We start from the raw sequence: 13,783 nt of genomic DNA, 5'->3' as shown, positions 1-13,783 counted from the left end.
TTGTCTGAAGGTTTGGACCCTGGAGATGTTGGTATTTTCACCCGCCTTTCTTTTCCTTTGTAGGATGGTGCTCCTTTGCTGGTCTCCCGCCACCCTGGGAGGAGAGTTGGATATCACTCGCATCGGGTTAATCCTGAGGGGCACTAGACCCCTCCTTCGCTTGGAATTCTTAAGATTAACACTGATGGATCTTCTCAGGGAAATCTTGGCCTTGCAAGAAAGGAAAACTTTAAGAAACCCCCCCCTTGGACAAGGTGTAAAAACCTAGTGAAAGCTATATAATTCTTGAGGAAAATTTTAATTTTACTGGTGAATTTTTGCTGTTTATTGATAAAAATAATAATCTCCATTGGCGAATTAGCCATGATCACTCAAAGTTTGTGAAAAATCCTAGCGAATTGTAATGTTTTTAAAACCCAAAAAATATTTACATGGGTGAATTGTAATGTATTTAAAATGAGAAAAATATTTGCATTGGCAATTTCAACCTATTTTAAACAATTAAAAAAAAATATTGGTGACTTCAACCTATTTTCAAACCATAAAAATAAAATATTGGTGATTTCAAGCTATTTTTAAACCATAAAAAAAAATATTGGCGATTTCAGGATATTAACTTTAAGTCATTAAAACACGTGGCACACAGTCGTCAACTCTCTGCCTGGAAGACTACCCATTAGAAAATCTCGCGACCTAGTGACAAGCCCTTACGAATCTCTCTATCTCCAACTCGCAAGCTGAAAATGCTAAGCCTTCATAACCTCGAGATCTAGCGACTGAGGGAAACTGAACTGCCACTCGCCAATTCTCGACCATAAAATGTTAAGTCCTCATCACCTCACCGACCTGGAGATAGTGGTAACTTTAACCCTTGTCACATACTCGCCAACATAAAACTGTTTATCTCTTAACCGCTAGCACTTCACTCACAAGCTCGCGGCTTGATCAGGTCTTCAGACATTTAACTTCGTGAGCTGGCGATAACCATTAAACCTAACCACAAACTGTCTAGTCACTAGCTCATGACCTAAAAATGCTAACATTAAACAAACATGAGAGCTAGTGACAACTGTATGAAATGAGTTGCTTGCTAACTCTCGTGGCTATAATGTATGACACCAGACCAAATTGAGACCTTGCGACCAAAGCAATTTCACTAACAATCTCCAACTCGGTAACATAAAATGCTAAGACCCAAAAAGCTAGAGACCTCGCGATGTAAACCCAAACCAACTTGTTTCTAGCTCACGGCTTGATCATGTCTTCAGACATTTTACCTTGCGAGCTGGCAATAACCATAAAAGTTAACCACAAACTATCAGGTCACTAGCTCGCAACCTAAAATTTTAAGGCTTGGATGCTGACTCATTCCTGAGGGACTAGTTTGAAGGTTTCTGCTGAGTCAAGGTCTATTAGACAAGCGAGGATGACGGTTTCAGAGGCATAAAAGGATTGGATAGCTTCTGAGTTAGAGATGGGAGATCACGGATTTGTCTGAGAAATAAGAGCTCAGGTTGCTTGTTGTCAGGGATTTTGAAGAAGAATTTCTCCAATCAAGGAGGAATAAAATCAGAACAAAATTGTTCACAATAGATGAGCCTTAGCAGGATGCAATGGATTTGATAGGCATGACTTCTAGAGTCTACAGTCATGTTGAAAAACACCAAAATGATGATTTTTCACATGAATGAGAATCACCAAATGAAGTGTGAAAATGTTATAAATACAATGGAGTGGTGACTTAATTGGTAGAAGACAAAAGAAACCTTTTTCATTTTATGATAGTGGTTTTTTCCTCAGAAAGGAAGATGATGTTTGAGCAGGATCATGCATGGAGTTGTTGTGTGCTTTGTGATACCTAATGGGTGTTTTTTTGTTTTCTTTTATGTGAGTTTGTTTATCGTCAGAGGGGTGAAAGTGAGAAGGATTGCCAGAGGGGGTGTGAAAGCCTTTTCTTGTCAAGAAAGGCCAAGCATGGAACATCCTCTGGTTCTACTCTGCCATAGCATGGCAAGGGGTTTGAAGAAGGAGCCTACAGAGGAATGAAAGAAGGATTTGTTTGGGTGGGGAGTGGTAGCCAGTCATCTTTGTGATGACATGTAAGTTGCAACCCCTCCCAACATATTACATTTACCCTAAAGCTCCTATTTCCACTTTCCCTGAGCGTGGGCATGAAGGCTCGAGCTCCTCTTTCCATTTTCTCTATTCTTGGACATGAAGGCTTCCTCCTCTATTCGGAAATGATTTGTTAGATAGAATGTAACATCTCACATTCCATCCGAAGGCATCAGGTTGATAATGGCATGGCTCAAACAACTTTGCAAGTTGTATAGTCATTGGAGTTCCTTTTTTGGTTCCAGTAGTGATTATAGACTCTAGGTGAAGGGAGCAAGTTGTATACTGTATAGTCATTTACAGAGCAAATGAAAAGCATTTAGTGTCAAGCTTTGTGCAGGTTCTTGAAGGAGTTATATATAAATTTATTTTGTGTATAATTATATCTCTTTCAAATGATGAGAATCATGAGTTTTAACTTTTTTCATTTGTTGCATTGTTATGGTGTATGCAATTTTTCATTTAAAGCTTCCTATTATGCCCAGGAATGCAAAATTTCTATTAGTCCAGAATCATATTAAGGATTCCCCTCATTGTAATTGGTGGGCGGATTATAGTCATATAACACCTCCATATATATTGCATAAACATCCATAGCATATAAAATCATAAGAGTATTAAGAATGAAAGTATCAAACACCACAATAGATAGGAATACAAGTTACAACATAATTAGTAAAACATGCATGCAACTCAATTAAAGGGAATATCTTTTGAGGATCCAATTCCATGATAGATGTTATAGAAAATAACAATTTCATAATCAAAGAAAAACAAGAAAACATATTCACCCACAATGAATCAACTATTATAATTGGAAGGTCACTTCACCAAGTCAACATCAAGACAACAGACCAGTGCCTTATCCTAGGGCATAGAGTCACTTACAATTCAAAGACAACTTGATAATAAACTTCAATAAGATTCATTTGCAGATAAATAGGAATGAAATTATAAATAATGCCATTACATACACAACCCAGATTCATATGTAAACTAAAAAACCCTTGACCATTCAATTCACAATGAAAACATAAATTCAACACAAAGATAATTATGTGAAGATCTCAAACTGCAAATGATATTGATATTATATTCATAATGATATTAGAAAGTAAATTCACAATGCGATTAAGCTATGCACTTATCAAATTCTTGAACAGTTGAGCTATTAACACTATATAAGAGTTTTTAACATCAATAAAAGTGGCCAATTGCCCATCCCTCTCTACCAATAAAAAATAAAAGTGGCCATCCCTCTCAAATTAATCTTGGAATCCTTTTATAAGATGAGGATTCAACAAGCTTAGAATTACTATAAGGAATCTTGGGTAGAAACCTCAACCTGACATTTCTTCTTTTGCTTTAGCATGGCTTGCCACCTGTCCACCTCTTTGTTTGTTGGCCAACTGAATGCCTTTACCTCTTTCAACTTTGTAACTAAATCTGTCCATCTAGCATCTATAACTACCCTGGACTCAATAATAAACTTTGCATGGTCAACCTCAACCTTGAATAGTGAATCAAGCATACCGTTAAGGAAATCAACATCAACCTATTCATCTATATGCTTGATTATTTCTTCTTGCTCTAGAATCAAATCAAATTTGCTGGTCCAATCAGAAACTGATTTCAAATCTCCATTACTTCCATAAATTGAAGGCACCAATTTACTATAACCTTCCCCAAATGTTTGCAATTTTTCATTTATAAGAACATCCTTCCCTTTGAAAAATGCATAAGATGCATTCATTACCTCCACCATGTCTTTAGTGTCACTGATATTGGGAGGGAACTCGTCACTATACATCATTGCAATATCTAGCTTATCCATTAATCTTCTTCTTCCTGACCAAACATTGAACAAAGGTCCAAGAAAAGTGACAGCCTCAGAGGATGTTTTACTTGCCTCTTTCAAAGAAATGTACAAATCATGCACTACCATCAATTTTCCTTTCAATACATTAATCCTGTGTTTCAGAATTCCTGACACAATAGAGATAGCCTTGACATTTTGTTCCTTTTCAAGCTTTTCAATTTTCTCTATGTATTTCTCCATTTTTGCTGTCACATCAGCTGGTATTTCTTGTACTTGTTCTGTAATTTGTATTGGAGGGGGCTCATTTGCAATTTTTTCTTCCAGAGTGCCCTTCTTCATCAATGTCTCTTCATATTTTTTAGACAATGCAATCAATTGGGTATATGTTTCTTTGTATCTTCTTGACAAATCCTTTGTTTTTGATAAATTCATGAAAGAAACTTGAGTAAAAATTGAGGCAATCTCCATGTCAGTTGTGTTCTGAAAGTTCTAGATCATTTTGTCAGCGTTCTTTTCTACTTGGATATTTAGAAGGTGGGGCTTTTGAGTGGAAGGGGCCAAAAACCATGCAGCAAGTGTCTTTGACTTAGGATTAAATCTTGATCCTCTTATTACATCTCCAATTTCAAATTCAGTTTTAAACATTAGGTCCTCTTGCTTCCTAATCTGATCAATAATAAAAGTAGACTGGATATCCCAGTCAGGCATCATAATCATACCAGTACTCTTAATCAATTGTCTTGTCTGTTCCACAGATATTTACTCCCTGTTAGGATCATATTCCTGCAATGTCCTGATGATCTCCTCTTTGTTTTCTTCATTTGTTTCCTCTATGATCAGATTTTGTCTTAATTGATTTTGTTTCAACCTTGTCAAAAAACTTAAATTCACCTGACTTAATAAATTCATCATCTTTCATGAACTCATTTGACAACATCACATGCTCATCAAAGCCTTGAGCAAGGGCTTCGTTTGTTTCTCCCTATTCTTCATTCTTCTCTACTTCTCTGAGATGTGTCCTTATTTGATGAAAGTAGTGTCCTTGTTCTATAACAATTGCTCTAGCAGGGTCTCTCCACACAATTGTACCGACCTCATTGGCTTTTTGTTTCTTTGTAGCTAGCACTCGGGTAGATTGAACTTCATCCCCACTCTCTACATCATCACACAGGCACACTAAGTGGCCTCTTGCCATGTGAAGAATACCCATCTTGGGGGTCTTGCTGCTGAGCAACCATTTCAAAAATTTGAGGCATTTGTTCCATCAGAACTTCATATAAACTCAGCATTTTGTTAATCCTCTCCAGGTACGGGTTATCAGGGCAAAAACTTGAGAAACTAGGGTCAGCAGCCTTCAATCCTGCTTCAACTCTCATCAATTTTTTTCATTTTCTTCTCCTTTCTTGTACTTCATCTTTTCTCAGCAAATTTATAACCACATCTTCATCATCCAATGATTCATGGTCCTTTATTGTGGCCCAAGGTGTCATTTTTGGCAATGCGCGTTTAATAAATTGTTCAGGATCATAGAATCTAGACACAACATTAACCAACCTATACTATTTAAGGAAATTGTTTACTTCATCAAAGGAGCTCCTACCAATGGTAAAATCAAACGCAACCCAAAGCCTAGGAAGAAGAGAACCCTTCCTGTGTCTGTCAAGGTATTCTTTTTCAACTAGGGTCAATTGCCAGATAAACTCCATAAAAGCAATCCTAATTGGAACAAATTTTAGTAAAATATGGGGAGGCTGAGGACACCCATAGACGCCGATCATAGCAATGTTATTAAAAAAATAAAAGTCCCCCCAGTTATGTGAAATAGACCAGTTTGGAACATACTGGTAAGGTCTGAAAACTCTCCTAACATTAATCGATAATCATTCCCTATTTATTCCTAGCATTTCCATAATTGGTGAAACAATCCAATTTTCAAAGAAAAGAAAAGAAGAATGGGGAGAACTACTGTCCCAAACCTAGGTCCATCTTTGTATTGACATTAAGACACCCAATTCTTCTTTGAAAAGCTCCAATTCTTTATCCATGAACTCAACATTATAGAACATGATTAAATGCATCAACAATGAATAATGCTTGAATGTAGGGTTGGGTTCACCACTCTGAATTTCAACTAGAGCATTATGAATGTGTTCAACCACATAGCCCACATAATCATAATCTTTGATAACATCTAGTTGTTGAATGTCCATAGCCATCATCAGTAATTCAGCTGACACTATTGAATCTCCATCAAAACCCAACACTCTACATAATCCATAGATTGTACACTGCATATAATGGTGGAAAGTTGGGATGTCAAATGGTGATGCGATACTCTCTAGAATTATAACCGGTTTCCTATTCACCCTAGGCATGTATCTCGACATTGCATGCTTCTTGATAACACCTTTGTATTTGTCATAATCCTTTACAATCCACTCCAAATCTATATCAGTACATGCAACACCAGTAATCTGGAAAGCTTCAACAAAGCTATCTCTGTTAATTGAAACTAGGGTAGTCTAGTTCTTTCTTCTGAATACCGTAGATACTGGGCAATAGCGTTTGGCCAACTCTTTGATCAAATCCACATCAACATACACATTTGGCACAATTAACTTTGCCATATTTAAATCCCAAGGGTTTGACATCGAGACACCCTTAACCCTATTATTCTAGAAATAATGAAACAGAGCAGAACCAATCATACTAAGCGTGGTAGGGTTTCTGCATTGGCTCCATAAATCTTTCCATGCCAAATCATTTGTATTCAAAGGAATGGAAGTCCCTGGCAGCAAATCTACAAATTCTTCTTTGTATTTCTTAACCGTCTTTTCCTCAGTGGCACTGGCCTTGGAACCTCCAGGTCCTCCACTTATCATGGCCTTGGGCTTGGGCTTGGAACCTCTAGTTCCACTCATCACCTGGCTCATTTTAGCTGCAGGAGAAAAACTTAACCAATTTTCTAAAATTTTCCCACACCCAACACTCTGAATTCTCCAACGTTGTTGCAGAGCTCAATTCACTGGATTACTTCGAAGATAGAATGCATTAATGCAATTATAAAAAAATCTCGACTCGATCATGCAATTTATGGTATTTGGGCGTCATCACTTCTCTCAAGTCTCATTAATTGTCACACTTGCATGAACTAGATACTGTGGCATTAGTTCAAAGTTGAAGTACTCGAGTGAAATTTGAATTCATGCCCTTCTATTTGATTGGCGATTGGCATTTAAAACTTTTACAGAATCTTGCGAGTGAGCAATAGTCATTGATCTTCATCAAGCCCTTTAGTCACAACCTCGCAACAACATTTGTAATATTTTTTCTTTACCTACGAGCTGGCGACCACTGTAAATATAACAAAACAACTTATTTCATCACAAGCTCACAACTAGAAACTTAACTTGACTTAAACCCTTGTGATCCCGTGACAACAAGACACTTAATCGTCATCGCATGCTCGCAACACTTTTTAGCTTAAGACTTATAAACCCATGAGCATGCGATGACCACAAAATCAGACCAAAACTTACCTATCACCAAATCGCAACTTAAAATGCTAAACAACTTCAAAACCTACGAGAAAGTGATGAAACCAACTAAGCTGTGATACCAACCAGATCACATGATCGCAAATTAAAATGACTTAACCACGAACACCTCGCGACCTTACGATAACATAAAATCACACCCAATCGCAACCTCGCAACATAAAATGGTATTTGGGCACCGTCACTTCTCTCAAGTCTCATTAGTTGCTACACTTGCATGAACTAGCTACTGTGGCATTTGATTGGCAATTGCCATTCAAAAATTTTACAGAACCCGAAAAATAAGTCCACGTGTCAATCCCCATCTTTAATCGCACACTCATAACCGGTTATAACAATTTGGAAAGGAACCGGTGAGTTAGCGACAATGCTACCAAATCCTCTTAATCGTAAGCTCGCAACCCCTTTTACGAATCCTCAAAGAATCTCACGAGTGAGCGATAGTTGTTGATCTTCATCAAGCCCTTCAGTCGCAACCTCGCAACAACATTTGTAATATTCTTTCTTTACCTGCAAGCTGGTGACCACTACAAATCTAACAAAACAACTTATTTCATCACAAGCTCGCAACTAGAAACTTAACTTGACTTAAACCCTTGCGATCCCATGACAACAAGTCACTTAACTGCCATCGCATGCTCGCAACACTTTTTGACTTAAGACTTAAAATCCCAAGAGCATGCAATGACCACAAAATCAGACCAAAACTTACCTGTTGCCAGATCACAACTTAAAATGCTAAACAACTTCAAATCATGCAAGCAAGCGATGAAACCAACTAAGCTGCGATACCAACCACATCGCATGATCACAAATTAAAATGACTTAACCACAAACACCTCACGACCTTGCGACAACATAAAATCACACCTAGTCGCAACATCGCAACATAAAATGGTCAAGTGCAAAACATCTTGCGAGGTAGCGACAACTAAACTCTCCCAATACTCGCAAGCTCACGACTTAAACTGACTTGATGATAAAGGACCTGCGAGCTAGCGATAACCATAAAATCTCAAATCTTTTTATCTCTTGACCGCAACGACCTAGCGAGTACCAACAAAAATCGATGTTTTATGTTAATTTACCGTCATAAATAGGGGCGAGCAGTGGCACACAAACCATTAATGACTTAGTACTTACTCGCTAACTCTCGCGGCTATAATGCATGGCATAAAACTAATTCGAGACCTCACGACCAAAGCAATTTCATTAACAATCTCCAACTCACTAACATAAAATGCTAACACTCAAAAAACTAGAGACCTCGCGATTTATATCCAAACCAACACTCGCTAACTCGCCACTTAAATTGTTAAACATGAAATTTATCTGCGAGTTAGAGATGAAACATTAAACATGTCTCATTTTCTCAATGTTTGACCAACTGTTTGACCACACTTGACGCATGGACAAATAAAGAGAGGACAACTCATATTTTCAATGGACGACAACTTCAGTTTACTAGCCAACTAAGACAAAAAACAAACACAAAACCCTAATCGCCATGAACATCATGTTAAGCATTTAATGTAGAACAGTAGAAAGGTTCTAGCAGTAACAGTTATGCAATATGAATAATTTTATGGATCTTGTTGGTGTAAATAATTATTCATCATGGATACTATTACACTTACTTAAGTTTACTTAGGATAATGCATTTCATAGTAGTTTGGATATGAGACACTTGGGTGTTTGTGCCACATTGGGATAGTGTGTGTAGGAGAAATTCCACCTTTTATGGTGTTGATCTTGTTATTACACTATCATATCCACTTATAGTGGAGTGATAATTCCACCTTCGGTGGGTGATCCACTTCATGTGGAATATTATATTATTTCTCCTACCTACCCACACTTATTTCCTACCTACCCTTGTTTCTTATTGAGCCACATGTCATATTTGTGTGCTCATACATATCCTAGCCTTGCCTATATAAGCAGGCTCATCTACATTGTATGTAAGAACTATTGAACAACTATTGAATCATTTTCTATTGATGAGAATACAGTTTATTCTTGTCCTATATTGTGTCTCTATTTTGTACATTTCATTGACCCCTTGATCTTGGCAAAATCCAACATGGTATCAGAGCCATTGGGGCTTCATTGATTCGTCTTGAAGAGGCATTATTGCGACGTCAAGAGGCAAATCTGAGGAGTAGCATCTTTTGGAGGCGTCCTAGACCAGATCCGACCTCGCCATTGCGTCCGGAAGGCCGTTTCCATGAATTTTGGTTATAAATTCGGCCTATTTTGGTGAGAAAATTTTTTTCTCCAATTTTGCTTGTATCGTATGGATTTTCAATTTTTTTAAAATATTTTTTCAGAAAAAAATTTATTTTCGGAAAAATTTTCGAAAAATAAAAAAAAAATAAAAAATAAAAAAAAAAATTTGAAAAAAAAAAAATTGAAAAGAGAATAAAAAAAAAAATTGTTGTTTTTGGGGGGTCCGCATACCCCCCCCTGTGCTGCGTGTCCCTGCAGGTCTGTGGAGACTGTACCCCGTGCTCAATCTGTCGCAAGCACCCGTCCGTACTCTGCGTCTCCTCGCCGCACGCACCTGCCGAAGCCCACAGCCGCCGTCTGGACTCCGTCCCCGACGCAGCACGACACCTCCCTCGGCTTCCAGTCCCGGCTCCGGCCGCTTCCTGCCGGACTCCACCACCGACGACGCCCCTACCTCGGCCTCCGGCGTCCGCTTAACTGCTGCCTACGCCGACTCCTCCGCCGCCTAGCCCGCTCCTCAGCCTAGCCCCGACAACCTCAGCCTCCACAGCCAACAGGTCACCAAACCGACGAACCCGCGTCCGCCACGTGGCAGGCGGCCACTGGCCCGCGGTTACCTTCCGTACTTTCCGTACACTGACACATCCGTACGGATCGCCACATCATCTGCCAAATCAGCTCGCCCAGTCAGCAATTTCGTACAGTACGGAATACACAGCCAGCCTGCCACGTAATCTGTCCGTATAGTACGGACATCTAGTCAGCAGAGGGTGAAGTTTTTGCGACGGTCATACGACCGTCAAATTTAACCCAGTGAATTGCTGATCTCAGTGCCACATCAGCAGGGCTTGAAATTTTTTTGGACCCCCTCTCATTTGCATTTTTGATTTTGCAGTTCAACTTCAAATGGCCATAACTTGCTCATTTTTGCTCCTTTTTGGGTTCAATTTTTTTTGAAATGGGCTAGAATTTCGTGCTCTCCGCAGTGGTGATTAAATTTTTTGATTTTGATGCATGGATTTTTCAAAAAATGCAGTTTTTGGTGACTGTCCTTGAGTAATCCCTGTTTTTGCAACTTCAGAGGCTTCGTTTGGGGTCATACGACCTCCTTTTTAGGTGCCATTTTTTTTGAAAGTGCGTATTTTTTCATCTAATTTCACATGATGCTATCAGATTGATGTCATTGTAAGTAGAAATTGTACTTTCAGATCTTGGCCATTTTTGGCTCTCTTGGTACTTGTATATTTGTTTGAATCTCAGTTAGATTCATTGCACTATTGATAGAAGTCTCTTGTATCTCCTTTGAGAAGTTGTAAAATTTGCATCATAAGTCCACTTTGCCTTGTTTTGCAAGTGGCTCATTGTAATCGCACTAAGTATAAAGTGCCAAAATCATCACTTTAGGGGGGGTACTTTGATTGAGTGAATTTGGGGGGGTGTCTCTTGTGCTTTTGTGCTCTTGTTTTCCTTCCTTTTTTGCTGCTATGGGTTCTTCTAAGTTTCCTCTCTTAACTCCACATAACTATGCTACTTGGAAAACTGATGCATGGAGTAAACTTATGGAAAAAGGACTCACTCATTACATTGATGGAACTATTGTTGCTCCAGCTGATCCTAAGGCTGATCCAGTTGGTCACTTAGATTGGCTCACTAAAAATATCATGGCAATTGGTACCTTAAGAAAGTATGTATCAAAGGATCTCATTTTTCATATTGAGAAGTGTACTCTAATCAAGGATGCTTGGCAAAAGTTTCAAGACTTGTATGGTCAAGTTGATGAGATTAGGGGATATCAAATTGATAGTGATCTCACCATGTTAGATCCCAAGAACTTTGATACTATACAAGATTATGTCACTAAGGCAAATGAGTTGAGGGCACAACTCAAAGATTGTGGCATTGATAAGAAAGATACTCAATTGATATTCAACTTGATAGGCAAGCTTCCACAAGAATATGCAGCATTTGTTTCTAGTTTCCAAACCCATAGCATGACAATGGGTTCAAGCTACACAATGCCTACATTTGATGCTTTCAATGAAATGTTGATGATGGAACAAACTAAGTTGATAAGCATGGGCATTCTTAAGGCTTCTAAGTCTCAAGCATTAGTGGCAAATCAAGGGAACAAAGGAAATCAAGGAAAGGACAACTCAAACAAGAAGAAATGGCAATCAAAGCCTAAGGAAAAAGCACCATCTTCTCCACAACAAGGAGATTCATCCTCTTCCAAGAGAGATAATTCACCAAAGAGGGAGAGACCTACTTGTGCTTATTGTAAAAAGATTGGTCATGAGGAGCATCGTTGCTATTCTAAGAAGATTGATGAGCTCACACATATCATCAAAAAGCATAACATTGATTTGCCTAAAGTCTACAAGAAGGATGATTCATCAACTTCCACTTCCTCACATTCAAAAGGAAAAGGGCAAGCATTCATGGCTTCTACAAGTGGAAAGACTCACTCTTTTGGAACAAGAAAAGGAAAAGCTCTATGTGCTACTATCAGTCATGAATCTGAGAGATGGCTTCTAGATTCAGGGGCTTCTCATCATATGGCATCTTCGCAATCTATGTTCTCTACATTTGAGCCTTGCACCATGCCACAGATTTTGATGGGAAATCATACATACATGGATGTGATTGGGAAAGGATCCATTGACATTGGGGATAACTCCTTCAATGAGGTGTTGTGTGTACCCCACTTGACAAACAATCTCCTTTCTATCTATCAAATCACACATGGCGCAACTAAGAGAGTTGTGGAGTTCACACCTGACTCAGTTTTCATTAGAGACATGGAGACTAGAGCTATCATTGCGACTGGGGTGGTTGATCATGCATCTCGGTTATACTCCTTTTCAGATTTTGTTGATGATGATGATTCTACATTTGATGATCACATTTCTTGTGATGGTTCAGATTTTGAGGAGAACTTTGGACACTTGAACATGGGGATTCTCACATGTGACCCCGTTCTTGAGTCTTGTATTGATATCACATCACCTATTGTACCTGATGATGCAGATAGTGTGACAGTTTTGCCTTCATGTGATTCAGTGCAGCAGGATATTCATTGTCTTCCAGCTTCAGATTCATGGGATGATTACTTGATAGACATTGCAGGTTTATTTGTGGAATCCTACATTGCAGATTTGGGAGACATCATTGATGACATTCATCTTCTCTTTGATGAAGGTGATCCTTCTTCGATTGTTGCGAGGGCATACTCTAACCCTCTTGTTCATTCTCTACATGATCATTCTTTCGAGGTTGATATGATTGTGGATACTTATGTACAACAGTTGGAGGAGGTCTCTTTATGTTTTGAGGAGACATGTGAGTCTTTGGGACATGTTCTACATCCATCTCCACTAGATCTTGGAGTGCCTCTTTCAGCAGTGTGGCATAGTTTACCACCTTTGGAAGGGGTATCTTTCAGCATCGACATGGGGACACTTGAGCAGTTTTCAGAGATTCCTTTCATCATGAGTTTTCTTCATACATCTTCCCTTCATGATTGGGGAGACTTCATGGATACACCTTTGGTTTTGTTTCTTCCTAAGGGGAGGAATGTTGTTCGACGTTCGTGGAGCAGTTTCTTCATACATCGAGCTTCTATCATTGGTGCAGATTCTTCATTGAGGGGGGGTCACAGTTTGACTTCTCTTCTTCTCTCATATGGGGGGGACTTTTTCCTCACATGGGGTTTTGTTCCTCACATTCTTCTATGAGAGTTTTCTTGTATAGCTTTCATCTCTCTTTTGGGGGAGGGTTTTTTCCCATTGGGTTTTTCTCTCTTTCCCCACTTTGTGAGAGATTTCATTGCATTGGTTTGCATGCATTTGCATTTGTACATGGGTACCTAACATGGCCTCATAGCCGGGACCCATCTTGCATTGCTTAGTTGCATTGTAGACTTAAGTGCATTCCCCTAAGTTGCACTTAAGGGGGGGTGTTGGTGTAAATAATTATTCATCATGGATATTATTACACTTACTTAAGTTTACTTAGGATAATGCATTTCATAGTGGTTTGGATATGAGACACTTGGGTGTTTGTG

This window comes from Cryptomeria japonica, chromosome 5, assembly GCF_030272615.1.
Source record: "Cryptomeria japonica chromosome 5, Sugi_1.0, whole genome shotgun sequence".
Taxonomy (NCBI): Eukaryota; Viridiplantae; Streptophyta; class Pinopsida; order Cupressales; family Cupressaceae; genus Cryptomeria; species Cryptomeria japonica.
The sequence above is the reverse complement of the archived record's forward strand: the minus strand, read 5'-3'. Positions refer to the sequence as shown.